At 34.0% G+C, this 9,802-nt stretch overlaps 1 long non-coding RNA gene across 1 annotated transcript; it reads left to right on the top strand.

Annotated features, from left to right (window-relative positions):
- Positions 1-6,838: 6,838 nt before the first annotated feature.
- LOC114265453 (uncharacterized) lies at positions 6,839-9,317 on the top strand. Its single transcript, XR_014356824.1, has 5 exons — positions 6,839-6,964; positions 7,125-7,265; positions 7,694-7,804; positions 8,263-8,313; positions 8,549-9,317. It is a non-coding gene; the product is annotated as an uncharacterized LOC114265453 (long non-coding RNA).
- The last annotated feature ends 485 nt before the right edge of the window (positions 9,318-9,802 follow it).

The raw sequence follows: 9,802 nt of genomic DNA on the forward strand, positions 1-9,802 counted from the left end.
CCAGTACTTTTGCAGTCTTTATAGATGGCTCGAGCGACACAATGTGTGCTCAAGTGACCCCTTTGCATGTTGTTGGACCGCTCGAGTGACAAAGTGTGACCTCGAGCGAACACCCTATTTTCAGTAACTTTCAGAAAGCTTTCATAAGTGCATCATTGCATCCTCGTGATTTTTAGAGCATTATTAGATATTAATTAAGACGTTAATAATAAGGAATTGATGTAGAAACATACAAGAAGAGAATTGAATTGAGATTAAACCTAAATCGAAATGGAACCTTATTGTGTTTTCGTTATGTATTTTGTATAGGTGGACGTCCGAGGCCTAGCGACGATTTAACCTACTGTGAGTAGTAACTTTATAAAGATACGTTCAAACTATATTTGCTTTCAAAATTATCATATGAATGGTTTATTGGAATGTTGTTTACCTTTAATGAACGAAGTTCTTCTTTGAATTATGTTCGTGACAGCCAATAGTGAGGCCCTTACTTGGGGGAAACAATATCATGGCCCATTAATAATATGCCCTTGCCTGGGGGAAACAATACCATAGCCCATTGATTAATTGGCCCTTGACTGGGGGAAACTATACCATGGCTCATTGGTCGTGGGGAAACAATATTGTGGCCCATTGAATTAATTGAAACACAGAGATCTCTGATGTTAGACCTTTGTGGTCACATTGACTATGGAGCATTGATTGACTCTTGTGGTCCTATTGATTGACCCTCGTGGTCCCATTGATCGACCTTTGTGGTCCCATCGATATCAAAATATTGTTACTTTATTGGATGTATCATTTGAAAAGACTATTGCTATTGTGTTATCGGATCACTGTGAATTGAATTCAAATGGGAATCGTATCGAAATATTATTGAACTTCATTCATCTAACTCCTTTATTCTGTTATTACTCACCGGGCGCTAGCTTACTATTTATATGTATATGTTGGTGAGCAAATTGGGCATCAAGGATAGAGAAGCCTCGGAGTCTACCCTGGTGTCATTCGGTTTGAAAGCTCGCTAGTTGGAGCAAGCTTGGGCTTAAGTGGAACCAAGCAAGATGAAATCCCTATTGTTATACACTTTTTTATTTTGTATTTTTGTTTTGTTACTTGGTGGTTATTTTGAACTTAAATCTATGGATGTTTGAATTATGTACTAAGTGCGAAAAATGTACTGTGATCGATGAATGTACATATGTAAGAGTGGCTGTACAACTATTATATAAGGTTTTTGATGTGCGCACAGCTCAATGGTTCATCTTCATGTCTCATATTTTTCCGCTAAGCCCCGTAAATTATATTGAGATTGATCTTGTTTATTGAGGCCACAGGTAATTTCAGGATTACTAGCCGGTCATGGTACTAAACCTACAGAGACGGGTTTAGGTTGTGACACTTTTCTTCTTTCCCAGTTGAAACCAACCCCTTATTTTGTATCGAGGTACGGTCTGGTCTTGCTTGTTGGTTAAAACCCTTTTCTTCTTGAAATCAATCCCCTATTCCGTATTGAGGTACGGTCTAGGTCTCGCTTGTTGGTTAAGACCCTTTTCTTCTTTTTCGGTTGAAACCAGCACCCTATTTCATATTGAGGTACAGTCTAGGTCTCACTTGTTGGTTAAGACCCTTTCCCAGTTGAAATTTGCCACTTTCTTCGTATTGAGGTATGGTCTAGGTCTCGCTTGTTGGTTAAGGCCCTTGTCTTTTTTCTTGGTTGAAATCAATCTCCTATTTCGTATCAAGACACGGTCTAGGTTTCGCTTGTTGGTTACCCCGATTAAAACTAGTCTCTTATTTCGTATTGAGGTATGGTCTAGGTTTCACTTGTTGGTTAACTAGTTACAACCAGTTTCCTATTTTGTAATAAGGCATAGTCTAGGTGTTTCTTATTAGTTAAGACCCATTTCCCCTTCACCCAATTAAAACCAGTCCCCTATTTCGTATTGAGGTACGATCTATGTCTCACTTGTTGGTTAAGACTCATTTTTGCTTTACTCGGTTAAAACCAGTTCCGTATTTCATATTGAGGTACAGTTTAGGTTTCACTTGTTGATTAAAACCCTCTTTTCTCCTCTCAAGTGAGTGTGTTTGGATTTTACCCTTTATTATGCTTCATATCATTTGCACGAGGCTTGTCTTGCATATTACTTATTACATTGCATTGCATAAATCATGAACTTTCAAATAGAAGAAAAACAAAACCATCTTTGCGAAGCATGTAAGTCCAACTTTCAATTGTATTTTGAGCATGTCATTGCCATGCTGCCCATGAACTATGCTGGTTTGATTCTTTGCAAAGGGATACGTAGGCAACTCTCTGTTCAACCAACTACATTTTCATCTTGTTTGTTTTCCTAATTCTTATGGCCATGTCAAAAGGGTCATCTTCGGGCTTTAACAGTCACTCACGTCATGAAATGACTTTGAGCTTTGTCAAAGAGGGGCAAATGTATACACCCTATTTTGACTGGACCTAAGTGTAGCACTTGTATCCTTTAAAGCTTTTGGGAAGTGTATTGAATCCTTTATTTTATTTTGGAAATCTTTGGTGTTGTTATATCTTGGTTTTAGAGGAGTACAAATCAATTTAAACTTGTTGGGATTGTTCATTCACGCTTGTTTACGTTGAAAAGTTGTTTGGGAACTTAGAAATCTTGTTCTGGGGTCGACACTTGCCTTTTGTTGTTAGCTTCAAGGGTCGACATCGGTTTGGGAAGGGTCGACCCTTGTCTATTACTGAATCTAGAATTGGCTGCTGAAATTTAGTGTCGACACTAGGGATTCCAAGGGTCGACCCTTGCCTGCTACACACATTAGTGTCTCAACTTTTCTTCCTAAAGGGTCGACCCCTGTGTGTAATTTTCAAATTTTTGGGTCAGTTTGGGCCCTAATCTTTGGGGGGTTTTGACTTGTTCTTTTCATTTGACTTTGGGGTTATTGTTCTATTAGTTCCTAGCCACTACAAACAGGTTCCAAAACACTTTCCTCTCATTACTTTTCCTTCTCTTTTTCTCTCCAACCGTGACTTCTCTCTTCTCTCTTTAAACCTAACTTTTTCACACTTAGATCTTCAGATCTACACACCTAGAGCCATCTCTTCACCTTGGTCTGTTGGGAAAGGTTGTAGATCTTTTCAAGGGATTTCTATTGATCCGAGTAGTTCATGGTTTCATCGCTGGTGATTTTTGAGTCGTCTCCTCTTCGCTTAAAGAGGCAGGGATTTCTTGCTCCTCTTCAATACTTCATCTATAGATAGTTATGTGGTACATTTTTACTACGAAAATGCCATGTATATTGGAGTTCTTTTTGAAAAATCATATGAAAGATATTTAGGGTTTGTGACTTGGGGGTTGGAAATTATTATATAAATTGTTGTTTGGGTTCTTTGGGGAATAGTTTAGCATGTTGATGTTGAGAGGGAGAAAAAGATCTAATTTAATATTATAGACTTAATGGATTAAAGATGAGAGAAAGTTGTGTAATATTTTATGCTTGATTATATGGATTGTGTGATTGTGTTAATTGATAAAAAGGTGGATTAACCATAGTATTGGAATTATTCTTGATTAATCATGTTAATTTGAGTTGAGCTATGACTTTGGCATTCGTGGATTTGCTTTTCTAAAGCAAAGGGTATGGATTTTGGTTTTGCAAAACAAGGAGAATGGATTTATTTTTGTAAATTAAAGAGGATGGATTTTGGATAAAGATTTGAACATGTTAACTTGGAAAGCAAAAGAGTTGATTTTCATAAGAGAAAGAGACCATGGCATATTGTAAATCTAGAATTGATGCTTGCGGATGGATTTTAAAGCTTTTGATTATCGTTATTATCATTATTGTTGGGACATAAGGTCAAGCGAACATCGGATTATTGTATTATGTGTGTTTAAATATTTATGCTTAGAGGTTTTGTCCTTGGTTATCGGTGGAGGATGATATTGTGATGTTGAATAGATTATGTGTATGTAGTACACTCGGTTTATTTATATTTGTTGAATTATGTGATGGTTGGGAATGTGCCTGCGCTTCGAATGATGGGTGCCATTACCTTCCAGCTAGCACCTAGAGAATTGGCCGCGCTTAGAATGAGAGGTACCGGTACCTCCAAGCTAGCGCCTGGAGAACTTGGCAGAGGTACCATTACCTTCCAGTCAGTGTTTGGTAAATTGGCAGAGGTACCATTACCTTCCAGCCGATGTCTAGTAAATTAGCAGAGATACCATTACCTTCCAGCTTGTGTCTGGTAATTTGGCATTTCGTTATGGAAAGATGTATCCTTGGTTTACCATGCTTAAGGCACGTAGAGCCAAATGTATTTATCATTATTGTCTCTGTGTATCTGTGTATATTATGGGTTATGATGGTTATGGTTCACTACAAGAAAAAACATTTTTGGCGACCATTTTTGGCTACCAAAACAAATTTAGTCGCCAAAAGTGTGGGAATTGGCTACCAAAATTAATTTTAGTCGGCAAAAGTCAACTTTGTAGCTACTAATTTTTTTTAGTAGGGGAATGTTAATTGTTGGCGACTAAAATAAATTTAGTAGCTAAAAATATTACAATTGGCCACTAAAAAAATTTTTAGTAGCTAAACATATCACAATTGGTGACTAAAATAAATTTTAGTAGCCGTAGGGGCACCTTTAGCTACTAAATTGTTTGGTAGCCGAATGAAAATTAAAAAATTTATTTTTGATCTTCGGCGACCAAAATTTTGGTCGCCAAACATATATTTTCTGCGACAAAATAACGTTTAGTCGCTGTAGACCTACTTTTGGCTACTAAATTGTTTGGTAGCCGAATGAAAATTAAAAAATTTATTTTTGATCTTCGGCGACCAAAATTTTGGTCGCCAAACATATATTTTCAGCGACAAAATAACGTTTAGTCACTGTAGACCTACTTTTGGCTACTAAATTGTTTGGTAGCCAAATGAAAATTAAAAAATTTATTTTGGGTGTATTTTGTGATTAAAAATTTAATATAATAAACTAGTAATAAATTAATTAAATCCACTTGGCCCATGATTTCTTCATCTGTCTTTATCTATGACAAAATATACATAGTGCATGTTCTAAAATTCTAAATCAAATTGATTAGTGCCTAGTTAGTCATGCAGGAGTCCCAAAAAAAAATTAACTATATTTTACAATATAAGAATATAAGAAAATATAAGAAAATTTTTAAAATATAAGAATATAATATAATTAAAATATATAATTATAAAATTTTAAAATATATAAGAATTTATTATTATCTGTCATAAAATTTTAAAATATAAGAATATAATATTTTAAAATATATTATTATATTTTTCAGTAAAAAAACATATTAGGACAAATATTTAAGGTAATTTAATATTTTTAATTTATATTTAGTCGGAAAATAATTTAGTAGGTATTTAATTTACTTTTAGCGACCAAATATTTGTCGGCACGCTACAAGAAATTGCACTTTTGGCCACGATGTCCATTTCTCATGGGCAAAACTATATTTAGCGACGATAACACTATTCGTCGGTAAAATTTTTTCTAGTGAAATGTGGGGGTTTAGTGATTTGTGTTTTTATTATAATTTTTCAAAGAGTTTTAAATATTCTAGTTATTGAATTGTAAAATTAAAGTGATTATTGAATTAGATCACAAAATGAACTCATTAAGCCCAAACACGCTCTTAAGTTGAGATGGCAAATTTGAGATAATTTAAACTTTTCCTAAGAATATTAGATTATCAATTTTAATATGTTTGGTTTTATTTTCAGAATCTTGTTTCAATTTTTTTTTTGAAAAACTGAAAACAAAATTTGGTGAAAAAATAAAAAAAATAATTATTATTTTTGTATAATTTTATCTTTTAGGAAGTCATAAATAATTTTAAAAAATTTTAAAATATATTTTTGATTTTTATAGTTCTCAAATTAATTTTAATTTTGAAAAAAAAATTATTTTTATTTTTCTTTTTTGGGTGATCTGCCTCTAAAAATTGAGGCGATGGTACCTCTTAAAATTTCCTCTTTTTTTCTAAGATAGGTAAACCCCTCTTTTGTTCACTAATTTATCTCTCTCTCTCTCTCTCTTTCGTTCTGGAAAAACACACAAGTGAGTTCAAAGAATACAATCAAGACCCTTTCTCAATCTCTCTGCAAATTCGTGGACTTCTCTAATGGCAAGATCCAATCAAGAAGCAATTGAGACCTTCATGAGCATCACTGGCCTGTCCGAGTCAGTTGCCTTGAAAAAACTCGAGGTGAATTTTTTATTTTTTTTGTTTTTTCCCCATCATTTAGCGATCGAAATTCGCGATTAATGTGATTGTTTATTGGAGTTTCAATATTTTGTGTATGTGTTGCGTTGCGTGTTGGGTTGTTGGAATTAGCTTAAAGTTAGGATTTTTTTTAAAATTAAAAAAACTGCTTCGATTGTGGATTTAGTTTGTGAGTGTTGTTCTATTCTTATTATCATCTGTAAAATGATTAATTTTCTAAAACCATCTTTCTAAAATGAATTTTCTAAAATGATTAATTTTCGATTGTTGGGTTGTTTCTTTCTTTCTTCATTCCATCTCTTTCTTAACTTCAGTTTTCTCTATTTTAGCAACGATTGACTTTACTGCAAACTCTTTTATATCAGTTTGGTGGGCAACCACCAAGCCGGTAAGTGATTTTAATTTTAAATTTGTTTGGTAACAGAAGCTAACTTCAAGCCTAGCAATCTTATCGTTACTAGTTCCTTTATCAATGTACCCTTATTTTTCATATAGTAGTGCACTATTTTTGACGCAATCATTATGCCCATGTTAGTGTCCAAATTATTTGAACTTTGCCTTTTCTGATTTAATACACCTTTATGACAATCATATACAGTTTTGGTGATTAGAATTTAGCCCATTATTGTCTTGTTTTGTTGATATGAAATTGCACCATTGCAAGGAAGCGGGTCAAACTGTTGGGGGAAGAGGTACTTATCTGTGGAACTTGAAATTCTTATTATATATATCTTTTACCATTATGCTCAATAGTTTAAAATCCAACTTTTTATTCTTTGGCCTCACTTGAGATGCCTGCAATAGACTTCCTTCAGTCATGTAATTGGTTTGTTGAATGTCGCTTAATTACAGCGGAGCTTGTCATTTATGTTGTCACCTTGTCTTGCAACATCTATTTCAAGTTTAAAATTCTTTGCAAACCCCATGACCGCGCATCCTTAGCACTGTCGGTCCCCGTACACTGTAAATCAGCACCATCACAGCCACTAACAGGTTCGCTCTCTTTCTCACTCCCTTTCACTCTCTTGCTCTATCGCTCTCTGTCTCGCTCTCACTCACTTTCTCTCTCTCTCTCTCTCTCTCTCTCTCTCTCTCTCTGTACCCCTTCCATTTCCCCAACTGTGAACTATTTCTCTCTGGTTGTTTATTCTACCCATTCAATTTAATTTTGCCTTCATTTCTGAAATGGGTTTGTTTGAAGTGGTTTCATTACTAGAGTTTTATGGGTTTGATGTTGTAAATGGGTTTGATTTCATGCCATTTTGTGGATGATGACTGTGTTTTCATATATAGATTTCTCACATCACTTCATTAGGTGTGTTGACGTTATCATCCATTTGGTAGACTTATCTTTTCTTTTTGTTCGTTTTTTTATTTTTTACATGACTGTTGACTTCTAACTCTGTACCATTTTGTTCTAGCTTTCTGCTTTGCTTTCTGACAAAGGACTTAACATCCGTGAGGCACACGTGTTCTCAACTACTGGTGGTTATTCTTTGGATGTATTTGTGGTGGATGGATGGCCTGTTGAGGTATTTCTTAAAATCTTTTATAACATCTTTATACTAATATTGCTTTGCTTTTGTGCTATTCTGTTTCCCATATTCAAATAGTTTGGATCCACTTCTTCTAAAAATGTTTATGCCATTGTTGTCTCTATCTGTCATGGTACCTGCTTTTCTCACTGTAGTGTATTCTTTCCCCAATCTTTCTCTCAAAAAAGGCATAGAGAAAAAGTAATAGAAGAAATCAAAATAATAGAATCCTACACACTGTTACTTCTCATGTTGTATGATAATTAATGTTCTCTTAAGAAATCAAAAATGCTTATTTTACTGATATTACATCTCATCTGGATGGTTGTGGAGACTAGCTGTGCTTATGCCGGGACAGTGAGGCCCTGTAATAAGGAGCATTGTGATTATATTTGCTTTATGACAGGGGTTTGTGGTGAGTCCAAACGTTGCTGACTTTGCAATGTTGTGGTCAGGATACAAAGGGATTATGTGAAGCTATGGACAAAGCAATTGCTAGAAATGAGGTAACTAATTTGTTTCCATTCTATGATTAATTGCTCCTCTATCCAAATGTCCTCGAGTTTATGGGCTTTCTTGGACCAGATTCAACTAATGATGGTATCTAGTGACAATTGAATCCAGTATTTGAGTATTGACTTGCTTAAAAGTAGTTATATTGCTATATGCTTTGATAGCTTTCCTGTTGGATTGAAAGTTTTTTTTTTATTTTTATTTATTGTATTGTGGTTTGGTTTGCAGACTAATAAGGAACACTGTTGGAAGTGGATCATTCCCACTGCAATTGCGGATACACTGTCATAAGCATGAATTGTCTTATTGAGATTGTCTACATCTCAATCCATGCAGTTTCCTTCAATTTGGTATGGCCATACTCTAATGTTGAACGTGTGCTGAGTTAAAATGTGTTTTTGTTTTCACAATTAATTGAGGTAGAATTTCACTTGTCTTGTGTAATTATTATTTATATTACGCGATGCAGTACTAACATAACAATATATGTACTTGTTCCCCAACAGAAACTGCACAATGCAATTAAGTTGGTACAAACCCTATTAACAAAGTTGGCTTTCCATTGGCTGGAAATTAAACATATCAGAATTTAATAATTAGATAATGTAAACATAATTATAGAGCTTTAGGAGGCATGTTGGTAGTAAAGATATCTAAGCTTTCAAAGGGGGCATTGATTCCAAAAACTCAATTGGGAAATTTATCGTTTTCTTGTTTTTGAAATGTAGAATTTTATCTTCTTTTTGAAAAAAAAAAAAAGAATTAATGTCCCATTGAATGAATTCAAAAAAACTAGTATTCATGTCCTCCTGTCATACTTTTATATGTAATTTGATTTGAATCACTCTATTGTTATGGTTGGGAATAGATAAAATCAAAGTTAATTTTAATTGATTGTGTAGAATTAAAATTATGTCATAAAATTCTCAACTCAACTTTTTGAATGATCCCATTGAATGAAATATCTAACTACGCTAGTTCTACTATACGATTAATATATACCTTAATATACTCGAGGTGAGATGTACAGTATTTATCAAGCTCCACAAACTTAACATATTACATACTAGATAGGAAGAAAATTATTGAAAAAAATTAAACTTGGAATAAAAAATTTGAAGTCCTGTATAGGAGTAATTTGGGTATGTAAAACTGTGTCATATATATGTGTGAAAATAGATATATATATATATATATATATATATATATATACGTGTTGTAGAATCTTATATACACTTAACAATGTATATAAGTGTTGTAGAATCTTATATTCACTTTCCTTCTACAAACGCAAGATCCAAACACAGGGTTGGTATGTGCCATTAGTTAACATCTGTCACCCTGTTACATCTTCGCTAGCAAGAGCAATGTTTAGTTTTTTACATGAACATTAGTTATTTTGTTGTTAGAAATTAACACTTTTTTTTTTCATCCCCCCCTTCCGCTCCCCTCTCCTCATTTTTGGGAGCTCACTGATTCAGG

Source organism: Camellia sinensis, chromosome 15, assembly GCF_055761805.1.
Source record: "Camellia sinensis isolate YWXY chromosome 15, ASM5576180v1, whole genome shotgun sequence".
Taxonomy (NCBI): Eukaryota; Viridiplantae; Streptophyta; class Magnoliopsida; order Ericales; family Theaceae; genus Camellia; species Camellia sinensis.